Consider the following 22,163-nt stretch of genomic DNA (forward strand, 5'->3'; position numbering starts at 1 on the left):
TTAATAGCTGGGTATGGTGGCACACACCTTTCATCTCAGCATTTGGGAGGCAGAGACAGGTGTATCTTTGTGAGTTTGAGACCAGCATGGTCTAAACAGTGAGTTCAAAGATAACCAGAGCTATACAGTGATACCCTGTCTTGAAAACAAGAAACAAAACAAAAAGCCAGGGTGTAATTTATATGGAATTACAAAGTAACATGAGAAAGCAAGGACAGGCAGAGCATCCCTCCCAGGAGATGCTCAGGGCCAGGACAGTTTGAGATTTCAGCTGTCCTGTGGTCCTGCAATATTGGTACATGCACCGTGAGATAAGCTGTGTTGGGCCTGAGGACCAAGTCAACTCAAAATTCATTAGTTTCACGTACAACTTAAATTCATCGCCTGAAGGTGACTTTACAGGGAGATTTTAATGACTGTGTACATCAGAGAGTCTCCATTGGGCGGAATCCCCACTTGTAGCAGCTTGCTGGCATATAAAACAATCCAAATATCCAACCTGTAAAAGCAAAGCACTTATACCAAATAAGAGGGGAAAAAAAGGATGGCCTGAGTCAGCGTAGGTCATAATCAACAGAAGACTCTCTTGGGACACTGCAAAGTGCTGGGAGCACGAACAGAGGGCAGAGACCCAGGGATAATGAGATGGCTCAGAAGGTGTTTTGTTTTGTTTTGTTTTGTTTTGTTTTGTTGAGACTGTCTGGAAAGCAAGCTCCAGAGATCCTCCTGTCCCTAGCACCCAGCACTGGGATGATCATGATGCACACACAATTGTGCCTGGCTTTTGATGTGGGTGTAGTCACTGAGCCATCTCCCCAACCCTCCCATCAGGTCCCCCAGGTGTTTGTTCTCTATTTATTTTGAGGAAGGTTGTGCTAACTTGCTCCAGGCTGATCTTGAACTTGATTCCTCTGGTCTCTGTCTCCCAAACATTAGATCTCTGCTTCAAACTGTGCCCAGTGCAGGCTATCCTTCAACCAACTATGGCCACAGTGCCTGGTCCGGCTGCAACAGAGAGCAGCACAGCTCAGCAGTGTGAACGAGAACAAGCCGTTTAGCCTGTGGGGAGCCAAGGTTCCTGCAAGCCAGACATCCCAGGAGGACTAGGGAGTCGTCCAGCACAACAGGAGAGGTCTCTGATACACAGTGTTTTGAAACATAGGCCCTGCTATAGAGCATTAGCAAGTACTGTCTATCATGTCAAGAGTGTTGATTTTGTTTTTTAATTTTTTGGGACTTCATGCATGCACTGCATTTTGCTTATATTTCCACCCCACTCCTTCTCCTAATGCCTCCAAGATTCACCCCCATTTTCCACCTCTCCCAACTTTGCATCTTTTTAAAAATAAAAATAATCTACTGAATCTAATTTGTGTTGCCTATGTACTAATGGGTGAGACCATCCACGGGATCATAGACCTACCCTAAAAGAAAAATGATTCTCTTCCCCCAAAAGTCATTAACTGTCAATAGCTTCTCAATTAGGGGTCCTGGCCTATGTGGCCCTCCCTATGCTAGGATGTTGAATGGCTTGATCTTGTGCGGGTCTTGCTCAGGCTAGCACGCTGCTGTGAATTCATGAGTATCACAGTCCTGTTGTGTTCCCATCTCCTCCAAGTCTTCACTAACCTCTGGTTCTTAGAACCATTCCATACTGTTTTCCTTGATGGTTTCTGAGCCTCGTGGGAAGGTATATGATACAGGTGTATCAGCGTGGCTGAAAACTCCATAGATAGTTATTCTCCATACTCTGGCCAGAGAATTAATTTCTGTGTCAACTGCCATCTACTGTACAAAGAAACTTCTCCAGCTAGGTCCGAGAGCCGTACTGATCTATATAGAGAAAGATGAATTTATAGGGCTGTTTGCTACTATGCTTGCTTTTAAAGATGAATAGTAGCTTCTATGTTTACTTAGAATATGAATAGTAGCTACTATGTCTACTTAGAATATGAGTAGTAGTGCTTTTTAACCTCTGGGGCCTAGGAGCTCACCGATCATGGCATGGGCTTGGATTCATATTGACAATACTAGGGATGCATTTCATATTGTGGAGCAGACCTTACATATAAGTTTAACAACTGTTGGTTACCTCCACAACATCCACACCACTATTACATCCCACCATATCTCGTCATAGCAGTTGTTAATGGAGCTCACTGGGCTCCCAGCTGGGTAAGAGAGTTGAAGACTTTCTCCCCAGCAGTCGACATAGCCCCTTCCAGCGCTGTGAAAGCTAACCAGCAGAGAAAAAGTTTCCTGGTCAGTATTTACTTGATTACTCCATGTAGTATGACCAACATATATGGCATCTTCATCATTTGTGTCCTTAAAATAAGTCCTGTTGGGCAACTAAGAGCAATGGCAATAGCCAGTTTTGTTTGAGGGTCTCCAGGACACTCACAACCAAGAGTTCAATGGAAGTATCCTAAACCAGGCAGTGGGCTTCTTATTTGTCAACCTGATTCGAGGAGGTGCATTATCCCCTGTGTAGGCTAACTCCAAATAAACATGTGTGTGTGTGTGTGTGTGTGTGTGTGTGTGTGTGTGTGTGTGTGTGAATAGAAAGCTTCCACATGGCTTTTCAAGCATCCTTACCATTAGCCATCTCTCACTCAGCTCCTTTCTCCACCCCACCCTCACATTTCTCTCTCTATTTAAACGTGCAAGCATCCTCTCATTATCCCCCTTTACTCTTTATGGTATTTATGTCTTGCTGTTCCCTTTCCCCATGTTATGGCTTTTGTTTGTCTTTCTGAGACAGGGTTTCTCTGTGTAACAAGCCCTGGCTGTCCTGAAACTGGCTTTGTCGACTGGCCTCGAACTCACAGAGATCCACCTCCATCAGCCTTCTCAGTGCTGGCATTAAAGGTGTGTTAACACCACAGCCTGGCATGTTAGGACATTTTTATTGAGCATGAACTAACATTACATGGGACAATAGTCCTTGAAGAGTCATCACCTGCCAGACCATTGTGGGACATCCCAGTGACCCCACGGAAGCAGGGTCCCAGTGCTGCCTGTGGAGAACAAGAACTGGTCCACTGTTTGAACCAAGCTTTCGCAAAGCCAAGTCCTGTGTTTACAAAATGCATGCAAGTCTTTCCTTATTTTTAAAGTAGATAATTATCTCGATACAATGGGAGAGAAAACCAAAGGTCAGAATTAGTACAACTAAGGAATGTCAAATCAAATTCCTGTCAGGTGACCCCACACAGGGTTTTAGACATTCTGCTATGTCACTGCAGACTTGAGTCTTGTGTGGCTGCATCCAATGACCAACTTCATTAGAGAAAGGAGAATCATGTCAACAGAGCCGCTGACGAGTGTATCAGGAAACCGCAAATTTAATTATTTTTCTACTCATTCAGCCTGTTAGCAAAGACTTATGAGGTGCCTTGGGTGGGGATGGTCCTAATGACGTACATCTGGAAGCAGCTCATGGCTCGGCAGGCGCCATTTTCCTCTACATGCCTTTTATATCCCGGCCAAGGAGCCCATTAGAAACCAACCATCTCACTGTGGAGTGTTCTGAGTGTGACCATGAATTTCCTGTAATAAAATGAGATTCCTTATGAAATTCTTTGGCATTTATTTAAAGGGTGGGGGGAATGAAATGAAATAACTAGTATCAATAATATTTAAAATAAAACAAAACCAAGGCTATTTGTGAAATTTTTTTTTTTAAAAAAAACAATTCAGGGTTGGGCTCAAAGACAGAGAAATATGCACTTATGTTCCGAGATCCTACGTATCTGGTATTAATTTATCAAGCCCCAGAAACACAAATGACTGTGCGTCTGTATCAATGGCCTGTAAGTCTAGGGATTTGCAGTTTACCAATATGTCCACGCTAGAAATGCCTTCTAACCACCCTGCATCCATGTCTATAGGACAGGTGCAGTGAAGCTACCCCTAGCTGGCACTTCAGAACGAGCATTCCTACCCTGACATCTGCCTGCACCTACACCAAGCAAGCTGCTGGCATCAGAACTGGGCCAGAATGAGAAGGTACAGGAATCCAAAGTGCAGGGCTGGCACACAGCCCACCAGCTGCCCTGAAGAGCCTCTTACACATAAGCCGCTCAGCCTGTTCATTTGCGTGAATGGGCACTAATACAGATGTGTCCCAGCTGGCCCAGTTTGGCAGGGACAGAAACACAACAGGTGCTGTACATGCACACCACTGGCACTTGCTGGAAATTTAAAAAAAAAAAAAACCTGTGCCATGTATATATGGGCAAAAGGGGCCTTAGACTCAGCAGCTCAGGAAAGCAATGCCCGGGAGACTACCAAGTCAGCCAGGCTGGCCAGACCTCTAGAGCAGTCCCTAAATCGATGCCAGCCCAGGTTGACTGTCAAAAGGTCTGAAGCGGTGAGTGTAGCCTGGGCACTTTGGCATGGTGTACCCTAACCTTCATCCATCACCCATAGTTGCTTGCCTCTTTCTCTTAGTCTTTAGCACTTTCTTTGGCCAAGGCAACGCTCAGATTTTTTAAAAATATTCATTCATTATGTATAGGAGTGTTTGCCTACACTCATGTCTGTGTTCCATGTGTGTGCCAGGTGCCTTTGGCACACACATGCCAGGTGCCTCAGAAGAGGGTGTCAGACCTCCTGTACAGAAGTTACAAGCAGTTACACAGGCTGCCATGTGGGTACAGCTAAGTGAACTCGGATCCTCTGCAAGAGCAGCAAATCCTCTTAGCTGCTGAGGCATCTCTCTAGCCCCAATATTTGGATTTTAGAAAATAGTCTTCATTATTTTTTAAAGATTTATTTCTTTATTTTATGTGTATGAATACACGGTAGCTATCTTCAGACACACCAGAAGAGGGCATTGGATCCCATTATAGATGGTTGTGAACCACCATGTGGTTGCTGGGAATTAAACTCAGGACCTCTAGGGAGAGATGAACCAGAGCCAAGCATGGCTCGTCCTTCACGGGTAAGAACACGTCATTTTTTCATCTCCTCTGTTCACTGGGCGCCCTTCTCATATCCAGTTACCTACCAGCCATGTGTGATTGCCACCAGTCAGAATTTGGAGACTGAACAGCCACGACATCAATTTTACTCAAGAATTATAAGTCCCCAACAAAGGAGCTAGAGAAAGGGCCCAAGGAGCTGAAGGAGTTTGCAGCCCCGTAAGAGGAACAACAATATGAACCAACCAGTACACCTAGAGCTCCCAGGGACTAAGCTACCAACCAATGAGTACACATGGAGGGACCCATGGCTCCAGCTGCATATGTAGCAGAGAATGGCCTTGTCAGTCATCAATGAGAGGAGAGGCCCTTGGTCTGTGAAGGCTTGATGCCCTAGTGTAGCAGAATGCCAGAACAGGGAAGCGGGAGTGGGTAGGTTGATGATTGGGGGGGGGAGGGATGGGGGAAGATAGGAGGTTTTCGGAGGGGAAACTAGGAAAGGGGATAACATTTGAAATGTAAATAAATAAAATATCTAATTAAATAAAGGAATTATATCTCACACAAAGTGTGTAACTGATATATGCAAAATGAAGAGTAAATTAATCAGAGATAATATTTTATCTTAGAGTTGAAAAGGATAAAATAATAGAAGTGAAAAAATGTATGCCAATATAACATTAAGACTGTAATAGAAGGCTGGAGAGATGGCTCAGCAGTTAAGAGCACTGACTGCTCTTCTAGAGATCCTGAGTTCAATTCCCAGCAACCACATGGTGGTTCACAACCATCTGTAATAGGATCTGATGCCCTCTTCTGGTGTGTCTGAAGACCATGTATTCATATACATAAAATAAATAAACAAATCTTAAGGGGAAAAAAAAAGACTGTAGTAGAATAAGCTCCAAGACTAGCCCAGGCGCCTGCGTGCATGGCTCTAATAAGGTGTCTGTCTCTTGTCTAAAACACTTAGGGAATTGGGGCTGGGAAGATGGCTAACTCTATGAAGATCTGAGTTTGGCACAAACAAGCAAACAAATAGACCCTGGCATGGTAGTGAGTGCTATAACCCTAGCACTGGGGAGGCACAGACAAGAAAAAGAGCAGCCCCATAAGAGGAACAACAATATGAACCAAGCAGTACACCTAGAGCTCCCAGGGACTAAGCTACCAATCAAAGAGTACACATGGAGGGACCCATGGCTCCAGCTGCATATGTAGCAGAGGATGGCCTTGTCAGTCATCAATGGGAGGAGAGGCCCTTGGTCTGTGAAGGCTTGATGCCCTAGTGTAGCAGAATGCCAGGACATGTGTGGATCCCACCAGCCAAACAGTCTTGTCAAAATAATGAGTTCTAGGTTTCGTGAGAGAGAGAGCCCACACAGGGGCTCACAACCATCTGCACCTCCAGTTCCTAGGAATCTCTCCTCTGCCTTCGACAAGGACTGCATGCACATGGCACACAAACATATATCCAGGCAAAACACCTGTACTGGTTTTATGTGTCAACTTTGACACAAACTGGAGTTATCACAGAGAAAGGAGCTTGAGGAAATGCCTCCATGAGATCTAGCTGTAAGGCATTTTCTCAATTAGTGATCAAGAGAGGAGGGCCCATTGTGGGGGGTGCCATCCCTGGGTTGGTAGTCCTGGGTTCTATAAGAAAGTGAAGCCGGGCGTGGTGGCGCACGGTTTAATCCCAGAACTTGGGAGGCAGAGGCAGGCAGATTTCTGAGTTCCAGGCCAGCCTGATCTACAAAGTGAGTTCCAGGACAGTCAGGGCTACACAGAGAAACCCTGTCTTGAAAAACCAAAAAAAAAAAAAAAAAAAAAAAAGGTGAACTGAGCAAGCTGGGGGAAAAGCCAGTATGAAATATCCCTCCATGGCCTCTGCATCAGCTCCTGCTTCCTGACCTGCTAAAGTTCCAGTCCTGACTTCCTTTGGTGATGAATAGCAATGTGGAGGTGTAAGCCAAATAAACCCTTTCCTCCCCAACTTGCTTCGTGGTCATGATGTGTTGTGCAGGAACAGAAATCCTAACTAAGACAACACCCATACACAGATTTTTTAAAAAATTAAATTAAATTAAAAAGCAGTCTTTACAATAAAAAAAGTGCCTTAATGTAATATTTGTCCTATGAACTTAACATAGAGTTGATTTTTGTATACATCCCATAAAACTTAAATAATGTAAAGTCTAGCTGGTAGATGTAGAGCCATGTTGTTCATTGTGTTGCTTAAACTGTGTATAATACAATACAAAACTTGCTTTGTTTGATATTTAAAATGATGAGATGGGGGAGAAGGGGAGAAGGCACCCAACAACTTATGTGCATGCATACACAACTCCAAAATAAAATAAAATGCTTGGGGCCAAAAGCATTTTAGATTTGGTAAGTCTTCAAGTTTTGGAAGATGTTTGTGTACATGATAAATTGGCTTGAGGGTGGGATTAGTACTAAACCTTAAATCCATGTATGTTTTATATTTATGTTACCCATATAGCCTGAAGATCATTTATCTACATTTTAAGTGTGTTTTCTTGTTTGGATTTATTTGAGATGGTCTCACTATGTAGCCTGACTAGCCCCTACATGCAGAAATCCACCTGCCTCTGTCTTCTCCAATCCCCGCCACCTCCCCACCTGAGTGCTGGGATTCAAGATGTGTGCCATCATGCCTGGCCTTAACTGAAGTGTCCTGCTGTGGAATTTCTACACATGGCCTCATATCAGATTTTGCCTAATTTCAGGTTCTGGATTTCTGGGCTAGGGAAGATCAACCTTGGTTAGCAATTGTATCCAAGAAGGAAAAGCTAATATTTATCATTCTAGCTTAAACCATAAGAAACATTTCTAACATTAAATAAACATCTCTATTTAGTCTGGATTATCAAAACATATGAATCTAGGAATACTTAGAATAATCTGCAAAAGTTTTTACAGAACAAATAATTTTTTTTTATTCTTCCATCTCTTATTTTATTTTAGTTTACTTTTGATGTTTGAGATAGAGTGTCACTATGTAGGCTAAACTCACAGCAAACCTCCTGCCTCATTTTCTCTATTATTGACCATATAGGAACAAGCTCCACACCTGGCCCCTGTTTTTCTACCTCTTGAAAACTATTTATTAACCCATGATGGAACATTTAAGTTTTCATCTAGCAGAACTATAACATTATGTGTAGTTATGTTCTACCCTGCATTTTTCTAATAAGCAATAAGATGAAACATTAAAGGAATGGGACAACACTCAAGCAAATCCACACGCTTACTGCTTTAAAAAAAATCACCATGGAAATAAAGCCAATGTAATAAATGCAAATGCTTGCATTGGGATAACCAGATAAGTGGCTTGGAAGTCCTGCCAGTCCCACATGCTAGCATAAGAAAAATCAGAAATTTGGAACACTATTTTCAAATAGGACAATAAGCCTCAGCCTGTGTCTATTCTTAATCTTACCCTAACTTCACTGTCTTCTGAGAATCCTTACTCATACCAAGGGGAGGTGGCCACCCTGGCAGCCTAGGAAGCTTGCAGAGGTGTGTAAAGGTGAGAGGAACGTGCACACAGGAAGGGAAGCCAGAGTGATTCTCTTCCAAATAACGAAGTGTTTGTGCCTAAAAACTCCACAAGCAGTACGGTTTTCTACTGCCAAACACAGCAGTTCAAATTCCCCAAATTTCAGAATCACCAAGGGCCACTGTCCGACTTCCAGTTCTGTTTGCCTTGTTTTAACAGAACTTCACGTCCAAGAAGGGGTTTCTGAGATGAATTCTTTGTATTTCTTGAGTTGTAAACTCAATCCTGTTTGCTCTAGGGAAATGTCAGACTTCTCAAAATGTTCACTTAACAAGCACAATGTTAAAACAAAACACAACAAAACAAAACATGTGCATTTCTGAAATTTATCAAAAATTTATCCTAAGATAAAAATAAAACACTCATAGTGTCGCTGACTCAAGGACTCAGGCACAGTTGCTCTCGGAACGGTGCACAACCGTCCCTAAGACACAGCTGTTTAAATTTTTAGTTTGGAAGGAAGCCTGGGTAGATTCCAACCAGGCTGTGTCTGTCCATTCAGAATTTCCTCATGAGACCCATCCAAGCTTTTTTTTTTTTGGAAGAGAAGCTCAATAATCACAGTCTCATATAATTACTGATGGATGGCTCTTTTTCTTTTCAAAGCCTGGGTTTTAATCTTATAGCCTAAAAAGTATATGCTTTGTGACATGTGCACTAGAAGAGGACCCAGTTCTGTTTAAACATCTTACTTTCCAATGTAAACACTTTCAACAAAATAAAGTATGATGGATGGACTCCATGCGCAGCCTGCAAATCAGAGGCAATTCTCTTCACACTGCCTTGTTTGTCTTTTCCTTCAGCTGGAGTTGCCTTCACAAAACCTATGGACAGCCAACAGTCACCTGCTGCAGGACACATGTATTTAACCGTTCCGAGGCCTCTACCCACTCTGGCAGCTGCTGACTCATTCATTTGGAATACACACTTATTCTAGGAGGGCATTTCTAGTCAACCTGGATTCAGCCCTGGTAGAACTTGATGGCCTTGTCTAGAATTTTAAATGTTTGATCTTAAATACTGATCTGTCAGGCTTAAAACAATTTGGAATTTTGTCATTAATGATGCATGGAGCTTTCTGACCGTGCTGTGGTAAGTTTGGGGTGGAACTGGTCTCGAGGGTTGAACTAAGCTAAGCCTGGGTTCAGAGATTTTTTAATAAGCAGAAAAGAAGAAAGGAGTTTTCATGAGGGTTAGTGCACTTGCTCATATTTGTTTTAAAAGTCTCAAACATAATGTAAATTTCCCAAGCACTCTAACTGGTAAATTACGTTAATGAACTAAAGAGAGCATGCTAAGTCACTTGCCAGTCCTGAGTCATTCATTGTCTTTGTGCTTACAGCTCATTTAAATTCTGAAATATATATGAATTAAGTTCTGAATCATTTAATCAGCAGCATTAATATTCTGCCTTTTTTGAGGCTTTAAAAAGTCATTTTAGAGGCTGGAGAGATGGCTCAGTGGTTAAGAGCACAGGTTGCTATTCTAGAGGACTAGGGTTCATTTTCCAGCACTAATAAGGAAGCTGTCGACCATCGGTAACTCCAGTCCCGGGGAATCCAATACCCTTTCCGGCCTCTGCAGGCACCTCATACATGTGTTATACAGTCATGCACAAAAGCACTCATACGCATAAAATAAAAGTAAAGGTTTAAAAAAATGTTTTAAACGTTTTTGTTGGAGTTTGGGAGGTGGCTCAGTAGGTAAGAGTGTTTGCTCTAGAAGCATGAAGACCTAAGTTCAGATTCCTAGCACCCACATAAAAAAGCTAGGCATGGCCACAAGTGCCTAGTACTGGGAGCCTAGTACTGGGAGTACCTAGTCCACAGCCTAGTACTGGGAGAGGAGGCAGGTGGACTGCAGTTCTCTGGTGGTACCTAAAAGAACAATCTATAGGTTCAGTGAGAGATCTGTCTCAAGGAAACTAGGCAAATAGTAATAAAAATACTCAATTATCCTTTGGTCTCCACATGTCCACACATGAGCATGGACACACACACACACACACTACATGCATATTAGCAATGTCCCTTATACCAGTCTTTTGCTGGGAGAGGCATTATGCGATGCAGTCACTGCCAATTCCCATGCATAAGAGTTCCTATCTGCTGGCTTCAGATTCAAACTCCAGCCTGGGCTCATCTTTAGGTGTTTCCACCACAGACATAATTCATACAGTTGTCCCAGGGAATGTTAGCAGAACACCTCAAGCGTTAACATCTACTCTGGAAAGGAAAATTCTAAAGTCAATAAAGCCATGTGGCCCTGGTAATAAAGTAGACGTCATAAGACCTTTCATTGATTAAAAAGCAAAGAACTTACAGAGATTATGATAATGCTTCATGCCTTAATGCCAAGGAAATATTTTCACAAGACACTTTTATATTTTGCATTCCTTTCACACTAACTCAACATGCAAAGAAAAATTCTTTTTTGGTACACACACCTCTGAATACTTCAAAACTTGTCTTCTACGTGAGTACTCAATTCTTCATCCTCTAGATACAAATCTTTCTCCACAGAAAATATTCCGAGTAAATCCTGAACTAATGTAATATAACCGTCCCGATGCATAGAAGAAACTGACCATGAAATGATAACACAAAAATAAATTCTTCTGTTTACACAAACTGTGTCTAACAACACCCATTTCCCGAGTATATAATCTGTCTTGCAGTCAAAGGACATGTTGCTGAAGTAAAGATCACATCTTCATAAATAAAATGAATTAAGCTATTTCACTCAGAGAAACACCCAACAGTGTTTATACTTTTGTTTGAAAACGGAATCTTATTATTAAAAAAAATTTTTAAAAAGTGCCATGGACGTTCTAGGATGCTAGGTAGAGGCTTGGTGGTTAGTTTACTGCTACTAAAACTGATCATAGGTTTTGGATGCCACCAAACTTGATATCCAAGAAGACTGCCTGTAATCTCAGTACTCGGACGACTAAGGCAGGAGGACTCAGTTCAAGAATAGCCTGGGCAATGTAAGTTTGAGGCCAACCTGAACTACAGGAATAGACGCCCCTGCCCCCCACCCCACCCCCGAATAAAAAGAATAAAATAATGAAATAGCATAACTAAACTCGTAGTTCAAGAAGTGGCAGGGGGCGCTGAGAAGCCAGTGAGCGCTCCTCTCCTCCAAAGCTATGACATGCTTGGCTCACAATGTACTAACAACGCTGCTGGCGTTCAAGAATCCTTTTTGCACGGAATGAGAATGAGAATGATTCTGGGCTACAGATGGATTTTCTAAATGTTCCCTTTTGGCCCGCTCCGTTGCAGTTGCGCAGTGGGACATGGGGTCCAGCTGGGGGCTCCGAATGCCCTCCCAGGGACAGGGGACAAGAGAGAGGGTGGATGGGCTAGGCGTGGTCTGCACACCCACACACATATGCCTTTAAAACGCCTCCTTCACAGACTAGAGCCTAAGTCCGGTCGCTCACGCTTTCGCCCCCCAAGTGACTTGGCTGTCCAGGGCTGTCACTCAGCCCGCTTCTAGCACGTGCGCCTCAGCAACGAGCCCTCCCTGCTCAGGCAACCGCCTCCCCTTGGCTCCGATCTCCCGGGGCGATCTGGTCCCCTTGCAGAGGCACCTACCTTCCCCTTGTCCTGCCCCGCGGCGCCGGACTGCAGTTTGAGGCTGGGGTGGCGCGGGGGTGCCGGCACCAGGCTGCACCGGAATCCTCTCCCCACGCGCACAGTGCAGCCCTGCCGCCACTCTTCTCTGTAGCCCAGCAACCGCTGCTGCTGGAACCCGCCCCGCCCCTGCTCTCTGGGAGCTCCGCCCCCGGATCGGCCTCTTCTCCCAGAATCTCACCACGCCTCTAGTTAGTCCCTGAGGAAATAGGAGCCAACTCCAGGTAATCTCACGTGCCCCAGCCAGGCTCCCAAATCTAACTACTCCCACTGAGTCCCTGCCACCCTCTAGTCTGTCACTTTGGTCCCCCATTCAGGCCCTGACACCCGGTATCATAGCTGTCTCACAGTTATGGTTGGGCATGCTTTGTCTCTCCCAACCCCGGCCCTGGGCTCAAATTATGGGTTCTCCATATCAGGATGCTTAGGATAGTGGGTGCCGGATGAACAAGGGTAGATGGGGTAGGGAAACGAAGACTATCAGGTTTTGTTAGAAGGGAGCCTTCCTTTCTCCTCCAGTGTTTCCCTAGCGTCTCTGTGCTTTTCCCTTGCCAGATCACATCACACACAAAGGAAGATGTTAGCCACATCTATGGCTATAACCCTCCCTTCAGCTTGGGTCACTGAAGACTGAGAATCTAACTCACAAACGGATACTCTACCAGTACCACTCACTGCATGGTACCTCCAAAGGCTGAGCCTGGGGTGCCAGAGTGTCAGTGCCCACTGTTCCTCCTTGTTCAGGACCAGCCTTGTCCCAGGGCTACGATCACCTTTAAACCTGAACCACTGGCCATGAGGAGGGGACATAGCAGAAGACAGGCCCAGCCTTAGTGGCTTCCCCATGCCTGTGACAGGTTTCTAATTCCCAGCCTAGTTTGAATGTTTAGGAAGAAGGGGCTCGCTGTACCCATTTTATATTAAAATAGATCTGTGCTGTGCTACAGGAATACAGGCCATTCCTGTCCTGTGCCTTCAGTGATTGGTTCAGCTGATAAGGTCCTTCCAATCCATGACTTTGATGCAGAGCTACATAACTGCTTCCTGTGTTGATCTGCCTTTCCCTAAGGCAACAGTACTTCTGCCTGGGATGGAATTTGCTTCTTAGAATCTCAAAGGATACTTTGTTGAGTGAATGGCTTTTTATCATTAATCTTCAAAAACACAGCTTGTGACACCACACTGCAAACAACAGGGTGGCATGCTAGACACCTGTGAAGGGAACCTTAAACATTGTCACTCCCAAGAGTCACCTTTATAAAGGTAGAGACTTTGCATCTCGCACACCAGGACACAAATCTCGGGATTTAGTCTTAGGTGGTTTACAGTTAAGTGCTTGAGTTTATTTGAACATCAAGGCAGGGGTGCTTGTCCCTACCTGTGTGTCAGTAGCACTCTTTTTTTTTTTTTTTTCTTCTTTTGGTTTTTCGAGACAGGGTTTCTCTGTATAGCTCTGGCTGTCCTGGAACTCACTTTGTAGACCAGGCTGGCCTCGAACTCAGAAATCCGCCTGCCTCTGCCTCCCGAGTGCTGGGATTAAAGGCGTGCGCCACCACGCCCTGAGTCACTAACACTCTTAAGTACCGTGCTAACATTCTCATTCCCAAACCCTGGTCAAGCATCCCAAGCTGCTTCTTTCCCCACAACACCTCCATCTCTTGAGGGCATGCCTTTTTTTTTCTTGGTATCCCAGAACCTCACAGAGTAGTGTAGGCAGTTCATCTTTAGCAAACTAAACATCTGCTCCCTTCTTTGCGAGATCTCTGGCACTCACCCCTCTTGTTCCTTTAATGCCTACCTAGCACCTCCTCCACCTCCCCTAAGGCCTTCCCACTCCCATCCTGGAATAGGGACCACAGCTCCTCAGCCTGTTTTCTGCCTTTCTAGCGGCTGCTTTGGGAGGGGGCACATCTATACTCCTTGGATTAGCATGTGAAGATTTCCACATTTGGGCTCCACCCACATTTTCAGCCTTATCTTCCTCTAGACCTCTTGCTTTATATTCTGACCAAACTGGTCTGCTTGCCTACCCTCCACTGTGTCCTGAAGTTGCCCTTTCTGCGCTCTGGAAGCTTCCTCATTATGCTCCTGCATCTTGCTTACCTCCCTTGACTCTTTATTCATATTTCAGGAAGTCTTTGACGCTCATATTTTCCTTTAATCCTCAACTCTATTTCCTCCCTTCCAAGGTTTGTCCCAATTCAGCACTTCTCACAATCCTTGTGGTAAGAGGATGCATGGGCTTCCACCATTCTTCCTCAAGGATTCAAAGTGCTTCTAGAGAAGGGGCCGATTTTGCTTCAACTTTCCCGTCCGATAGCATCAATCATGCTAGTAGCTAAATGGTGTCTGGTGAAATTTAATCTGCTGACCAGAAAGTACCTTCTCCAACTTCAGCCAAGCGCTGCCGTCCTGTCCGACCTCCTTTGTACTTGGAGACAGTAACCCATTATTCAGCTCATTAGTTCTTGGATCTTTTCGTGCGTGTGATGGATCTTGCCAGTTAGCCTGTTAGCTCACTGCGCAGAGAGACCGAACTGTGAGCACACGCAACCACCAGGATCAAACAATCTAGTCTCGATGCCAACTTGGCACCCACGATTTGTATGACCTTGGCGTAGTTAACCACTGGATATTTCCCTTCTTCATCGGTATAACAAGTCGCTTTGCTGGAGGTTGATAAATAACACCAGGCATTAAAACTCCTAAGCTAGTTCTTGGCACAAAGTATGTGCTTTGTAAATGGCACCATTCACAGCAGGACATTGGTCAATAAATGACAATAAATTACTGAAATAACCACTGACAATGGGAAAGGGACCTGGAACCCCTGCACTTTGAGGCCTCAGATGCCCATGAAGTTTGAATGTTTGTACAATCCAGGAACAGCATGAAGTAAGAGCCCAGGCTCACAGTTGAGCATCAATGGTCTTCTCAAAAGAATCACAAGGTATAGCTGAGTGTGGGGCCATGAGGGACTGCTGCAGAAAGGATGTAAGTTCAAAGTCACCCTGGGGTACCTAGTGAGACCCTGTATGTGAGAAGGAGAAAAGGTTACTAGGCTCCTTTGGAATAAAACTCATGATTTGAATTAGGGCTGGGACCATTTTTTTTCCTTTCGTTAAGCATTGGATCATATCAATAGGATGAGATTTTAAGTGGAAAAGCCAAGTTGCTACAAGACTCTTGAAAGAGGTACTGTTTTTACAATTAGTTTTAAGGTAGGTGTTGCTGTTGTTGTTGTTGTTGTTGTTGTTGTTTTTGAGATGGGGCCCTGTTATGTCACTGTGTAGTCCTGGCTGGTTTAGAATCCACCATGTAAACCAGGCTTGAGTTGGCAGCCTCTCTCAGCCCCACCTCTGGAATGAAAGGTTTTCTAGTATACACTACCACAGCCAGACTCTATGCTCGGTTTCTAAATCGAGATTTGGCAATGTGTGAATGTCATAGACCACACTCGTTTAGAACCTTTTCACTGAAAACATATAAAGTACTGAAGTAACATCTTTCTCTGGGGAAAAGTTTCAGATGACCCTCTCTCTGAGATGGCACACTGGCATTGTTCATGGAAAGCTGGCTGACTCTGGGGGTTTGCACTATAACACACGACTCCATGGGAAAATGGACTAGAGGGCTGGTTATATAAAAATAGTGGATTTTTATGAGGCTAGTTCACAGCACATGGCACATAGTAGATATTTATTAAAAAGCAGTTGAATATGTACCCATCAAGAGGCTTAGCAGGCAAACGCATCTGCTACCAACCCTAATTCAAGTTCGATCCCCAGGACCCACACTGTAGGAAGAGAGAACCAACCCAAGCAAGCTATCCTCTGATCTCCACACACATGATCTGGCATGTGCTCACCACCGCCACCACCCTGCCCTATACACATGTACACTAAATAAATAAATAAAATGTATTTTTTAAATTGTTGAATTAATTAACATGGAAGTGAGATTCTCCAATGATAACCAAGTTTGTAAATATAAGCAATAAAATAGGCAGTGATTAAAAGTATTTTTATATAAATATTTGTAAGTATAAATATTTATAAGATAAACTGGGCAGCTATATAAGTATTTTTTAACAACCATGGCTACCAGTTATAGTGGAGAGTTAGGAGTACTGGAGGCCAGAGGTGGAAGTCCTGTTCACAGTCACACAGTAAGATTATAATCAAGCCAGGATCAAATTCTGGGTTTCCCAAATCCTCACATAATCTCCACCACCTTCCCCGTTCTCTCTTGTTTTGTTTTTCGAGGCAGGGTTTCTCTGTGTCGCCCTACCTGTCCTGGAACTCTCTTTGTTGGCCAGACTGACCTCGAACTCAGAGATCTGCCTGCCTCTGTCTCCTGAGTGCTGGGATCAAGGGAATGCGCCAGGAATCACCCTTTAAGGGAGTACAGAATCCTAAGATTTCCCACAATGGCCTGGCCTGGAGTCACAGGGGCAGTTTCCGACCAGCCAGTGTAATGGGTGCCTGAGTTCAGTTTACTCTTAGAGGAGAAGTTTATTTTGAGGCTCTTTATAACTTGAGAGTCTAGGCCAACCAATAATTCTTACAAAGTATGTTGAAAGAAAGAAAAAAAGGGGGGGGCTATTTTGTTTTGTTTGTTTTGGCTAAAATGTTAGGAACGGTATTTGCTCACAGCGGAGATCAACTCTGTTACTAAGGGACTGCCCTGCCCGAGAACAAAGAATTTAAGATCTGAGGTTAGATAGACGTTTGCACCCTACTGAACTAACCTGACCCTGACTTGTAATTCAACTCCTCTTGGACTCACTTTTCCTCTGCATAAAATGGAGAAACAACAATTTTCTTAGTTGTTCATTTAAATGAGACAAAGTTCTAAAAAATCTACTATTTGTGTGACTGGAATGCTTGCTTGGTATTACATTGATAATTAGTGAATTAAAGAGTAAAACAATAAATGGAATAGACAGGTAGAAAATTTAATCAAGAGTCAAGTTAAAATTTTTCACCACAAAAAAAAAAAATTTCACCACAAAATCCAAGAAAACAAAAGAATTCATGAGAACGCATGTCATGACACTCAACACAACTAAAGTGGAGCAGGCTAGCCCACTGGACACGAAGCTGTATTGAACTGACAAATAGAACTTTCACAAAATCCTGTGACAAGACTCCACTTAGGAGTAATCATTTTTAAACTAACTACTAAACTTTTCAGAGATCCTGCCAGCTTCTAAGAAAATAACAATTTTTGAAAAACACTGTTTATGTCATGCTAAGTCCATTCATAGTCTTCTCCTCCCCGCAATAGACACACATTTTCCATACATCACTGATATATCCTATTTCTTTATGAGAGTTACTTTAACTGTTAGGGGATCAGGAATGGTGGCAAATGTCTGTGATCCCAGCATTTGAAAAGTGGAGGCACAAGGTTATCCAAAAAAGAAAACACACACACACAAACACACACACAAAACCAAAAAAAAAAAAAAAACTAAGGAAGGCAAAGGAAAGTGAAGGCTGCAAATCTTATGTTTGGATAACTCAGAAATATTTAGAAAAACAGAAGCAGAGGAAGAGCTGGAAAGGGTTGCAACAGATCCAGCTGACATGTCCCTCATGGGGACAAAGGAATGGCTTATACTAGGAAGTGGCTATTTCTACCTTTCAAACCTACATTGTTCTCTGCTCAGCCCCACAGCACATTTGCTTAAGCGACTGGAAGGGTAGACCATGTAGGCTCAGGAGGTCAGCCCTGGGCTTCAGGAAAACCAGAGGGCACTCACTGTCCCTTCTCAGTCTCCCCACAGGCAAAAGGACTGTAGATATTCCAGTGGTGCTCACCCCAGGGAAAGAAAATGATTGGACCAAGCCCCTCGCTTTACACTCAAGGGCACCAGCAGTGTGCAGGCTCTCTTAAGGTCATGGAGCTAATTAGTGGCAGCATCAGGAGTAGAAGTGAGAGGCCTTTGAAGACTTGGCCTTTCTGGGGGAACAAAGCTACCATTGAAGCAATAGATAGGAAATGCTTTGAAAAAAAATGCAATGTTGTAAAGGGAGAACTGTCATAGACATATCTACTCCCAGCCAAGGCATCTGTGGCAATTAATTAAGAAAGGCCCTTTGAAGCCCCCCTGTGCCATAGCGAGAGTCGTCTTTTCTTTAAGACCGAAATGAAATGCGCTAGGTTTCAGTTCCCAACAAAGACACACGAAGTAAACAATTAACTGAATTAATTCAGGCACTGAAGTGGATTTTCAAGGACTTGACTTGCCCAAGCTAGTTTTCTACAAAGCCTAAATAAATCAGATAATTGCTAATTCTCCTCTTTGTTTTGCACTGAGGAGAGTCTGTTTGTTAAAATGAGCCTAGCAGCGAAATAAACAATCATTAGAACAATCTCCCAGCTCCACATCGGAGCAGGACAGCACATTCCAAACACTGGCTCTGCTATTACATTAAAAAGACTACCTTTTTGTTTTAACTGAGACTCTTTTAACCAAATGTTTTAAGATCCAGACTGTCATAAGCATGGTTGGTGGCTCCCCCTTCCCCCACCCCCAAAACAGAGACATCCTTCTGGCATAACTGAACACAAGTTAGATCTGGGCACCGTTCCTACTGATTCACTTTTAAACACAGTCACTTTACCGTGATTCTAAATAGCCTCTGCTTTGTAGCTATTCAGGCTTTGAAATTAATCCAAATATGCAAAGTGGCTCCGATTATCAGAGGAAAGTTGTGAAAGTAACTTAATTAGTTAGATCAGGAAAAAAATAATCACAAATGAAACAGGAGTTTCAAGACCTTTCATCAGTATTTCAGAATGCAGAGCAAGTATTCTTATCATTTACATTTCCTTGTTGCACACCTAACATAAAACAGACCACTGTGACAATAATAAAGTATTTTGCCAAGTAAACCCAGGACCAGAATATTGGGATGGGCCAATGTAGGTACAGAGCTCTGAGTCCTATTGTCCTGAGTGCCTGAAGTTCAGTGTAAAGATGTGTGTGTGTGTGTGTGTGTATCTGTGTCTGTGTGTATGTATGTCTTTGAGTGTGTTTGTGTCTGTATGTTTGTCTATGTGTGTGTGTTTGTGTGCATCTAAGTGTATGTCTTCATGTGTGTGTTGGTGTGTATCTCTGTATTTGTATGTTTGTGTTTTTGTGTGTCTGTGTGTTTGTATGTCTTTGTGTGTCTCTTTATTTGTGTGTGTCTCTGTATTTGTGTGTTTCTGTGTGTGTTTGTGTCTGTGTGTATGCATGTGTGTATTTGTATGCGTGCATGCGTGCAGGCGTGTGTGTTTGTGTGTGTGTGTAGAAGTTATGAATTCACAAGTAGCAGTTAACTGGCAAGCTGGGTGCCCAGTATAATTTGGTTTTGTAGGGCACTAATTGAAGTGAAAATGTGGCTAAAATACTTCATGTAACATAATAACTGTTGATTGCTAGATAGTTTTGGTAAACAGTTGGCAAATTGTAACTCACAACAGCTGTCACTATATTTAGAGTAAATGTTAATTTAAGAATATTAACCTCGGGAGTGTTTCTGTAAACAAAGCTTCTCCTATTTTCAGAGGTTACAGAGCCCGGCTTGGGTATTTTTAGCCAAACCTAATGCAGCTTGGCACTCCTTGTTTCCGAGTTCCTCCACTTTACACTTGAAAGGCTTCAGTCCTAAATGCCTTTGCGGAGATTCCCTTGGGAATGCGAATGGCAAGGACACATGTGTGATAGATTCACATCTCCCGGAGGCCGGAGAATAAACTAGTAATATTGCTAGGATTGCTAGAGAGGAGTTTTGCTCCGTAGGGTGGGGGGAGATAGGGGAAGAGAAAGGAAGATGGGGTGGGAGTGAGGGGTTGTTAACAAAATCCCACCGTTTCTAAATAAAGTAAGCGGGGGGTTTCCAGCCCAGCTTCCAGCGTCTGAAACCCTGCTGGCAACAAACATTAGCGAGGCTCTGTTTCTGTCCTGTTGGAACTACTCACTTCCAAGTAAGATTTGCATGACAGATCTCAAACTCTTGTGCAAACCGCGAAACAATTGCATCAAGAATCAAATTCAGTTTCACGTGCACGCAGCTTGGTGCTGGACTTGGCTTCAGGCATGCTTGCTGGGAGCTGATAGCCATTTTTCCCCCTTTGAACAGGCGAGGAAAACGGCAGTGAAAGTTCCAACCACACACAAACGCCTACCTGCTACTCGCCAGTGCTGTGCTCCAGACTCACGCTTTCCTCAGCTTGGTAGCACTTCCGCGCCAAACGTTTTTACCTTCCCAAAAATGTGTGTGGGCGCAAGCCCAGACAAACTTCAAATCCAGGAAAATGGATTACCCGCGCAGATCAAAGGCAGGCGAACTAGGAGATGGAGTGCCTGTAATCTGATCGCCGATCAGTTGCTGCGCATCAAAGGCAAAGCTGAGTTTACTTGCTACGCGCGCAGATCTAGAAAGTTCGCTACCGTCTGGTTCTTTTGTTAAACGTGGGCCACGTTGTTCTGCCCCAGCTCTGGAGAGCAGGCTTCCCCGGCCTGGGCTGAGCGGCTGGATCTGCAGCTCTCTCGCGCGGTGCCCCAGCTGAGCTGCCTAGTGCCAGCGCTGCTGCGCCGCATCCCTTTCATCTCCCTGAGTGGCAGCTCCCATGACATCATGCCGTGCCGTGGGGCTGGCCGGGAGAAGCCAGTCAGCCTGATTTCTGGTCGCGTTGGTCTGTGCCTCGCCCGCGACAGCCCTGCAGAGTGTCTCTTGGCTGGAAGGGACACACCGGGACTGCTCCGGGCCTCTGTGCTCCGGGCCTGAAAGGTCCCGGATTGTTGCAGGTTCCAGTAGACAGCATCAAGCTGCTGCCTGTGACAAAAAGCACGAAGTCCCTACCAGACAGAGCAGGGCGTCCAAAACGCAGCAGAGCGGCACAGCAGTGTTTAATTAGGCCGTTTCTCCGAACACCTGCCTTACACCGCCAGGGTCACAGGCAAACCATTTTAAAAAGCTTGATTCCCCACCCCCAACCCCACGCGCAGCTCCCCACCCCAACACACACATACTGTGACAAGTCTTTAAGAATTAGTAAAATGTTTTTTCCTGGTGAAAGAAAGTATTATAGGTGGCGCCAGTCAAGTATGGCTTTCATTGAGTGGTGAAGGAATGGACGCTACAACTTACAGAGATACGGCCACTAGCTCACTGGACACCTGGGTCAGAAGCTTGTTAATCTAAATTTGGGGTCCTAATAAAACAACAACAACAACAACAAAGGATGCTTCCTTCTGAGTTGCAATCATGGATACCTCTTGTGACTCCTAAAAGTCACAGAAAGGTGACTTAGAGGAAAGCTTGCTTGCAATCATTCCACAGCTTCCATCCCAGGCAAGGCACAAACCACAGTTTGGATCCAGCTGAGAAATCGCCACCTTATTTTCTGTACTGTAAAACGGAACTTAGTGTCCGTTGTTTAGAATACCCACGAGGCCGGTAAAGCACTGTGGTCAGAATGTGGCATGTTTTTGAACATGGAGCTGTTTATTCTGGGAGCGAGAAAAGATTTCCATTTTATGATGGAACTGCATCTGTTTGCAGAAGGGCACTGAAAAATATCATCTGCAACACCCTTAGAGGAACCCACTTCCTTCCTGTGACTTCCTTCCCTTATCAGTTGCATCTCATTTTTCCTGGTGTGATATTTAAAAATAGTTTATGCCCTGTCTATCTTCAGCTGTCTTTGATTTCTGGGTAAATCTTGATAGTAAAATACTTGGTTTGTGAGTTCATTGTAACACTTAAATAGATCTATTTGGTTTCCAGTATTTTTCCCCAGTGGGAGGTGGAGGCTGGACCCCAGGGCCTGTTCATGCCCTCCATCTCTGAAATGTCCCTGAGACACATGGGGCTCACTTTGTACTTGTTTGTTTTTTTTTTTCCTTTTCGAGACAGGGTCTCCAGTGTCATGAGCTGGCCTCAAAAGTGCTGTTTATTCAAAGACAGCTTTGAACTCTTGATCCTCCTAAAGGCTGGAATTACAGACATC

At 44.1% G+C, this 22,163-nt stretch overlaps 1 protein-coding gene across 2 annotated transcripts in view; it reads right to left on the bottom strand.

The window, feature by feature from the left end:
- Nucleotides 1-20,907, bottom strand: part of Tnfrsf19 (TNF receptor superfamily member 19) — an 89,223-nt gene extending 68,316 nt beyond the window's left edge. Inside the window, exon 1 of one of the 2 annotated variants that reach the window (XM_021181855.2) lies at nucleotides 20,337-20,907. The gene's annotated coding sequence lies outside the window, so the exon portion shown is untranslated. Of the gene's footprint in view, nucleotides 1-12,116; nucleotides 12,234-20,336 lie in introns of those variants that run through there. The other variant, XM_021181854.2, reaches the window with a different exon arrangement.
- Between the last annotated feature and the right edge of the window lie 1,256 nt (nucleotides 20,908-22,163).

This window comes from Mus caroli, unplaced genomic scaffold (genome assembly GCF_978045245.1).
Source record: "Mus caroli unplaced genomic scaffold, Mus_caroli_1 scaffold_12, whole genome shotgun sequence".
Taxonomy (NCBI): Eukaryota; Metazoa; Chordata; class Mammalia; order Rodentia; family Muridae; genus Mus; species Mus caroli.